We start from the raw sequence: 7,781 nt of genomic DNA on the forward strand, positions 1-7,781 counted from the left end.
GCCATAACAGGCTTGTTCCAGGATTAAACTAGTTTGTGTTAGACAGAGCTCAAAATGTGCGTCACCTGGACTTTTCATTCAAGCATTTAGTTACTGATATGCTCCTGTGGTCCCTGAGTCCTTTGTTAGTTACTTGGGTTCGTACACCAGGAGTTGCCCGCAGGCTTCAGAGGTGATGACAGTGTGTGTAATGCTGTCTGTGTTGCTGTACGTATGCAGAGCATGTTGAGACAAAGACAGCTCACAAACGTGTCACAAGGACTGGGCATATTGATAGAAAATGATCATTTTGATACTTACTTTGTATTTTATTTTTTTATTAAGTTTCAAACCTCACGGTCTGGTTTAGTTTTTGACATACCTGTTTGAGATGATAGATTACATCTTTGATTACAATAAAAGAGCCTAGGCAAGCCATTACAGGTGAAATAGGGTAACTAATAGATATCACCATGACACTTATACAGTTCATTACTAACATTAAGACAATTCTTTTTTGTATTACAAGTTTTCTGAAATGGTATGTTTAAATGTGCAAATTAGGCATTATCTATTTAAATATGTGCTAATATGCATACATTTCCAGAACAGAAATGTGAACGTTGGATGAAGCCAGGTTCAAAATTCTTGTTTCATTTTGTTGACATATTGAGTCAAAGGTTTTTACAGAGGGTGTTTTGGATATCTCTTTTTTATCACTCCATAAATCATAAAATACTGTCAACAGCCACAACAAAATGAATTTTTCTCCATGTTTTTAGGGATAAAATGTTGTATAAATCAGGCTGTGAATAGCCTCATATATGAACAAATCCTTCTGTAAAATCCTTCAATATATAGATAAGAATAAAACTGGAAAGTTTGGTGATGAATGTAAGTGGACATTTCTAGCTCAGAACTCATTTTGAGATATACACCAAAATGTGTATTTGGGTTGTTTTCTTTCCACTAGTCTGGAACGAGACATCTTATGAAAGCAGAATAGCCCAAAATCTCAACATTGACCAGTAGGTCTATATGAAAAACAATGCTTTTGTCTGCAGTGTCTGGCCTTAAATCACCAAAAACATTGCTAACAGGGTTCAGTATTTAGCAGCAGGTAATCTGTATAAATGCCCAAACAGCCAGGCACCAGACTATATGCAGGTGCTTGACTGTACTAGAGGCCTTAACCAACTGCCACTTTGCTCGTTTGAAAGCCATGATGTCTCTCTCTCATGGGTGGGCCAAATTCTCTGGGTGGGAAAAGCAGAGAAAGGGGAGGTAACCTTGCTCCTTATGACCTCATAAGTAGCTGCCCATTGCTAATACTGGTTTGTCAACTGAAGACTTGTCAGATCAGTGCAATTATCACATTTACAATAGTTGTAATCAAATCCTCATCTGGCTTTCAAAACACTTTTTTTAATCAACATATTTGTATGGTAAAAAAGAGCAAGTTTAGAAAAGGATAATTCCGACATGTGCGCCCGGATAGCTCAGTTGGTAAAGCGGGCGCCCACATATAGAGGTTTACTTCTCGACGCAAGTGTGTTGTCACGTTCTCGCCAGTCCCTGTATGAACACAAACGCATCCTTTCAACATGATTTGGATGTTCGGTATGCTGTAGAAACAGAACTGTCAGTCACTGATCCAGATAATGTCATTTTGCTGTACACACATCCGTCAGGCTTTGAGCTCTGGCTCAAGCCTTTGCAAAACACACACACACACGTGCACACACGCGCGCACGCTCTCACACACTCACGCACTCACGCACGCACGCACGCACGCGCACACACACACACACACACACACACACACACACACACACACACACATACACGTTTGGCTCTTGGCACAGCTTTATGGACTTCCCAACAACACAACTTTATTGGTTTATTGAGAAAAGGAAGAAAGTACCTCCTTAATAATGTGCTTACCAAGCCGTAAAAATCCCCTTCTTTCTTCAATTGTCTGGCATCTGAAGAACTCGTTACTGTTCTTTCTGTTAAACAGTGATGGAACCGTTTAATGCAATACTTAAATCTGTTTAGAAGTTGTATGGTTAGTCAGAAAATAGTTGGCATTTCTTCCTCACATTGACAAAAGGAGGGTTTGATCCAATCCAGTCTTAGCCTGCAGGCACAGCGGGGAGATGTTATGAGTCAGTGTCAAGCTGTGTGTGTGACAGAGTCCTCAGGAAGAGCTTCTACCCTCAGGCCATGAGGATCTTAAATGGGGACGGTGTGATCAGGCGCGTAGCACAACATTCTGGGCCCTGTAGAAAGGCATTCTCTATGGGCCCCTGCCCGCATCCACAGCTGTTCATCTTAGCATATTTTTTTGGGCCCTCCTCACATGAGGGCCCTGGGCACTCAGTCCCCTTCCATCCCCCCCACCCCACCCCACCCCACCTTCCCAGTCCGACACATCTGGCTGTGATGAATCATTCACAAGTTGAAGGAGCTGATGGGATTACAACTCACTGGAGTTGTAACAATTTCATGTGAGAAATAAACTGATTCATTGATGGCTATCATTAGCAGGTTTTTGTTAGTGTTCCCACTTCCTCTGACTCAGCGTCAGTTGTATTCACTGGTTTTGGTCCAGTTCAGTTTTGGTGCCCAAGCAGTAAAACACATGCAGTCCGGCTGACACCTTGTCACCACTGAGATGACTCTGGTTGGGAATAATTTTTAAATTATTAAACCATGTAAACCTATACTGATACAACCTCTAAATACAATTATGAACCTGAAAATGAGCAAAATATGAATACTTTAATGTGTCTTCTCTGCTATAACTGCACTTTAGCTTCCAGCGTTAGTTGTTGGCAGTTTTGAGATTTGAGATTTCATGGTGCGTACACCTGTCTATTAGGAGAGCTTGTACAAAGAACTGCACCAGAGTATTAGTAATGCATTTGTCACATGAAATCGTACAAGGTACAATTCCAGTGACATGTTATCAGCTTCTTCAACCTGTGCATGATTCATCATGAAGCAGAATGTGGCGAGACCTACCTCATTTGGCAGAAAAGAGAGAGAGAAAGAAAGAAAGAAAGAAAGAAAGAAAGAAAGAAAGAAAGAAAGAAAAAATGCAGCACAATAAATCAGTTATATTGTTTTTGTCGTGGTTGTGGTTTTCAGTTGTAGTTTTTATTTTTATATTTTTTATTGTGTTATTCATTCCTTGTTTCCTTGTTGTTTACTGTCTAAAGATTCCGTTTCCTGTTTTATTTTGTAGTGTCTGTTTCTCCTGTGTCATGTCTGGTTTTACTTCCTGCCTTGTGTGTTTTCCCATCTCTGTGATTGTCTGCCCCGCCCTGATGTGTCTCACCTGTTTATTTCACACGTCATCAATGTATCATTAAATACAATTTCATAAGGTACAATGATATATAAGCTGTGTGAAATGGGGAACCGCAAATAAGCAACTAAAAGCTTTTCGGAATGACTGTAACATTTCAAATATACAAATCCATGCACCTTAGCAATACTTTACTTCAACAACAGAAATGACACATAACAGTACAGTTGGTTTCAATAACTGAAATGCTTTCTTTGTTGTTGGTCTGCTTGGTCTGATCCTTTTGGCCACAACACTGTACATGCATAACCAATTTGTGTCGATTTCTTCCGTCTCATATAGTGCTGAGAAAAGAGTTAAACATGTTATTTTTGAGATGCAATTAAAGGATGCACAGCAGATCGTCATGTTTGAAAATGTGATTCAATGTATTTATATGGTGTTTCTTTGGAGAGACATAAAAGAAAAGCTGTTTCCACCTTCCTTTTCTTGTTGGGACAGGAGCACTCAGTCATAATTAACAGCTGGTCCCCACTGCAGCTGGGCAGTGTAGTAGTCTGCCTGTCAACCATGAACATGCTCTGGCTGAGTCTTCTGACCCTTCTGACACCCAGCCACCCTCCTGTCACAGCCTTGCCTCTCCGGACCACAGACCTGCCTACCCAACCCCGTGCTGGACCATCTGAAGCTGACCAGGAGTTTGCAGAGGTATTTAATACATGGGATGATATATGACCCCTGTATGATTTACAGCCAGCTACATTTGCAGGTCTCTTAGCTGGGATAGTGTTGCTTTATTCATGGGAGTGGACTTTGGACAGCTTTATAGCTCCACTAACTTGACCTGAGTGGAGCTTAGCTCAGGAATGGCTCTGATTTGTTAGTTCAGCTAAGTACAGAAGATTTCCCTAAAAGCTTCTTAACCGTATTGTTGACCCACTGATAGGATATGTGTTCATATGGCGACAGAGATCCTTTTCTACAGTTTTCGGAAGTTCACGGCAGGCTAAAATAAAGCGTAGAATTGTTTATGTGGAGATATACACATAAAAGGAATATTGAAAGAAAAACATCTCTAATTTTACATTGAAAGACAGTTTTCTAGAAGAACAATTCATTTTCTTTTCATTGTTGTTATTTCTATTTTCCCTCTGGTATTGGTTTTACCGGTAACTGTGAAGCAAATCAGGTTCAAATCCGGCACTGAAATAATAATAAGTTTCAAAATAACTTCAACTTTTTGTCATTTCCCCTCAGTCTCTCTGGTTGGACAGGTAAATCAACGGAGCAAAAGTAATATTACTGGGGAAATATCATCAAATGTCATTCTGTAAACTCTACTCCAACATAGTATGAGAAAAAAACAGGTTTCGATCAGTAATACACAAAATTCATTATATATATATCTATATATATATATATATATATATATATATATATATATATACACAGTACAGGCCAAAGGTTTGGACACACCTTCTCATTCAAATTCTTCAAAGTAGCCACCCTTTGCTTTTTTATTAATAAGGGAAAAAATTCCACTAATTAACCCTGACAAAGCACACCTGTGAAGGTAAAACCATTTCAGGTGACTACCTCATGAAGCTCATTGAGAGAACACCAAGGGTTTGCAGAGTTATCAAAAAAAGCAAAGGGTGGCTACTTTGAAGAATCTAAAATATAAGACATGTTTTCAGTTATTTCACACTTTTTTGTTAAGTACATAATTCCATATGTGTTCATTCATAGTTTTGATGCCTTCAGTGAGAATCTACAATGTAAATAGTCATGAAATTAAAGAAACACATTTAATGAGAAGGTGTGTCCAAACTTTTGGCCTGTACTATATATATATATATATATATATATATATATATATATATATATATATATATATATATATATATATATATATAGAATAAAAGCGGTCCAACATAGTATGAGAAAAAAAAACGGTTTCGATATATATATATATATATATATATATATATATATATATATATATATATATATATATATATATATATGATTGAAACTGACAATGCAGGCGTAGACCCATCCATTGTCAGTTTCAATCATCTATCAGTGATGAGTTCTTGAGACTTGTTCTGCTGGAAGTTAAGAAAACATATGACAGCTGCTTAATCATTTTATTGTCTTATAATACACAACTTTGATTTCTTACAATGATGTGAAAACAGGAAAAGAAAAATGTATAACTAAGTTATATAACTCAACTGAAGTTTAATGTGACGCATTAATGACTCTCCGTCTGAGTGTCTGCCACTTGGCTCCAGCATCAGTCTGACTAGACTCGCTTATCAAGAAGGCGGTAACAAAGCAAGCTGTATTCTTGTGGTGACAGGTTTTTAAATCGGAAGATAAAACAGCAGTTAAAATATGTGAGCAACCACAGCCACACAGACACTGTTATTTGCCAAGTTAAACATATTTCATGACTGCATTACACTGTGCTTAATGTCAACTTGATGATGGAATGATCTTGATCAAAAGAAAATCCATCCACCTCACAGGTCTGGCATATCTCTGATTAGACAGTATGACTATTGCACAGGTGTGCCTTAGGCTGGCAACAATAAAAGACCACTCTAAAATGTGCAGTTTTACTGTATTGAGGGGATCCGGGGGGTCCGAAAACCAGTCAGTATCTGGTGCTAGGGTTAGGTTTAGTGTTCATCTCTCTCTCTCTCTCTCTCTCTCTCTCTCTCTCTCTCTCTCATCCTAACTGCAGTTTGTCGTCGTAACCGACTTGAGTGGGCAAATGCTCACATTCGATGGCGTCTGGCACTTTGGAGAGCTGTTCTCTTCACGGATGAACCCTAACTTATTATTATTGTTTTATTCTTATTACAAATTGAATTGGTTGCCTCAAGATTTTAACATAATGATACACATGCCATTGGTTTGATGCATTTTTACTAACAGTGTGGTTTTATTCTATGATGTATTTTAAATTATTTATGGTTATTTATTGTGTGGCACTTTTTACTTCTTAAAGCACTTTTAAATATAGCACTTATTACAAACCATTTAATGGTATGTGTACATTTATTTTCTTAACCTCAAAGGCAAGTAACTCAGACAGTATTTATGACCCATTTAAAATGTTTTAATCTTTGAGTTTAAATAAGATTTTTTTGATATTAGGATAGAATTCATTTTGTATTGGGACGCCAGACTTTTTATTTATTTATTTATTCATTATGTAACTCTATGTATGTGTGTGTGTGTATGTGTGTGTGTGTGAATATATATGCATGTGTGTGTATATATATATATATATATATATATATATATATATATATATATATATATATATGTATATATATATATATATATATGTGTGTATGTTTATTTAATTTATGTATTTACTTTGTTATTTCTCTACGAGAGACACCAGGGTAGTTGTGGAGTTGACCTTTTATTTAAAATTTTTAATTTCCCGCTGTCCTTCCTGTCCAGTGGTTTTTTAAGCCGTCTTTTAAACAGTCCCCTCTTTTTTTTATATAACCGAACCCAGTTTTTTAAGGAGTTCTTTAAAGTGTTTTATTCACACCAGTGGTGCCCTTGTGCCCATGCCCCTCGTAGCACCCATCCTGGGCACTGCGTTTTAACCCAAACCTAACACCAGATACTGACTGGTTTTTGAACCCCCTCCCGGACCCCCTTAATACAGTAAAACTGCACATTTTAGAGTGGCCTTTTCTTGTGGCCAACCTAAGGAACACCTGTGCAATAATCATGCTGTCTAATCAGCATCTTGATATGCCACACCTGTGAGGTGGATGTATTTTCTCCGCAAAGGAGAAAGGCTGACTAACACAGATTTAGACAGATTGGTACATAGAAAAAAGTCTTAGATCTTTGAGTTCAGCTCATGAAAATGGGGGCAAAAACAAAAGTGTTGCTTTTATAATTTTGTTCAGTATAGATACCAATAATGATACCCTATGATACTATTGTTTATTAGACCTATATTTTTGTTACATTTTATATATATTGTCTAAACATATTGGAATCTACTTTAAACTGAAGGGTGTATCAGTATGTGGACAGCTACTGTTGACCTTAGATAGACCTTTAACAATAATACTTGTGGCTGTGCTTTGTTATGTCTGTATTACATTTTATTAAAAAAAACTTTGAGTTCATGTACAAAATCAATCTCATCACTTCACAGAGGTCTTACATAAATATCTGGCCATGGAGATAACTGTACACATATCTATAGAGCTGCAATGATCCTATAAGTCAGAGGCTACAGTATCTGTAAACCAACTATGGACACCTGCAATTACATACCACTGTATGCATGTATGTATACAATTACAGTACAGCAACATTTGTGCACTGTACTACTATTGAAGGTTTGAGAAATGTTTGGAATGTTTAATGTGTGGCAAGCTAAGGCAAGTTTATTTTTAACAAGCAATTCAAAGTGCTTAACATGAGACAGAAAATAACAAAA

The sequence above is a fragment of the Perca flavescens genome, chromosome 13 (genome assembly GCF_004354835.1).
Source record: "Perca flavescens isolate YP-PL-M2 chromosome 13, PFLA_1.0, whole genome shotgun sequence".
Lineage (NCBI taxonomy): Eukaryota > Metazoa > Chordata > Actinopteri > Perciformes > Percidae > Perca > Perca flavescens.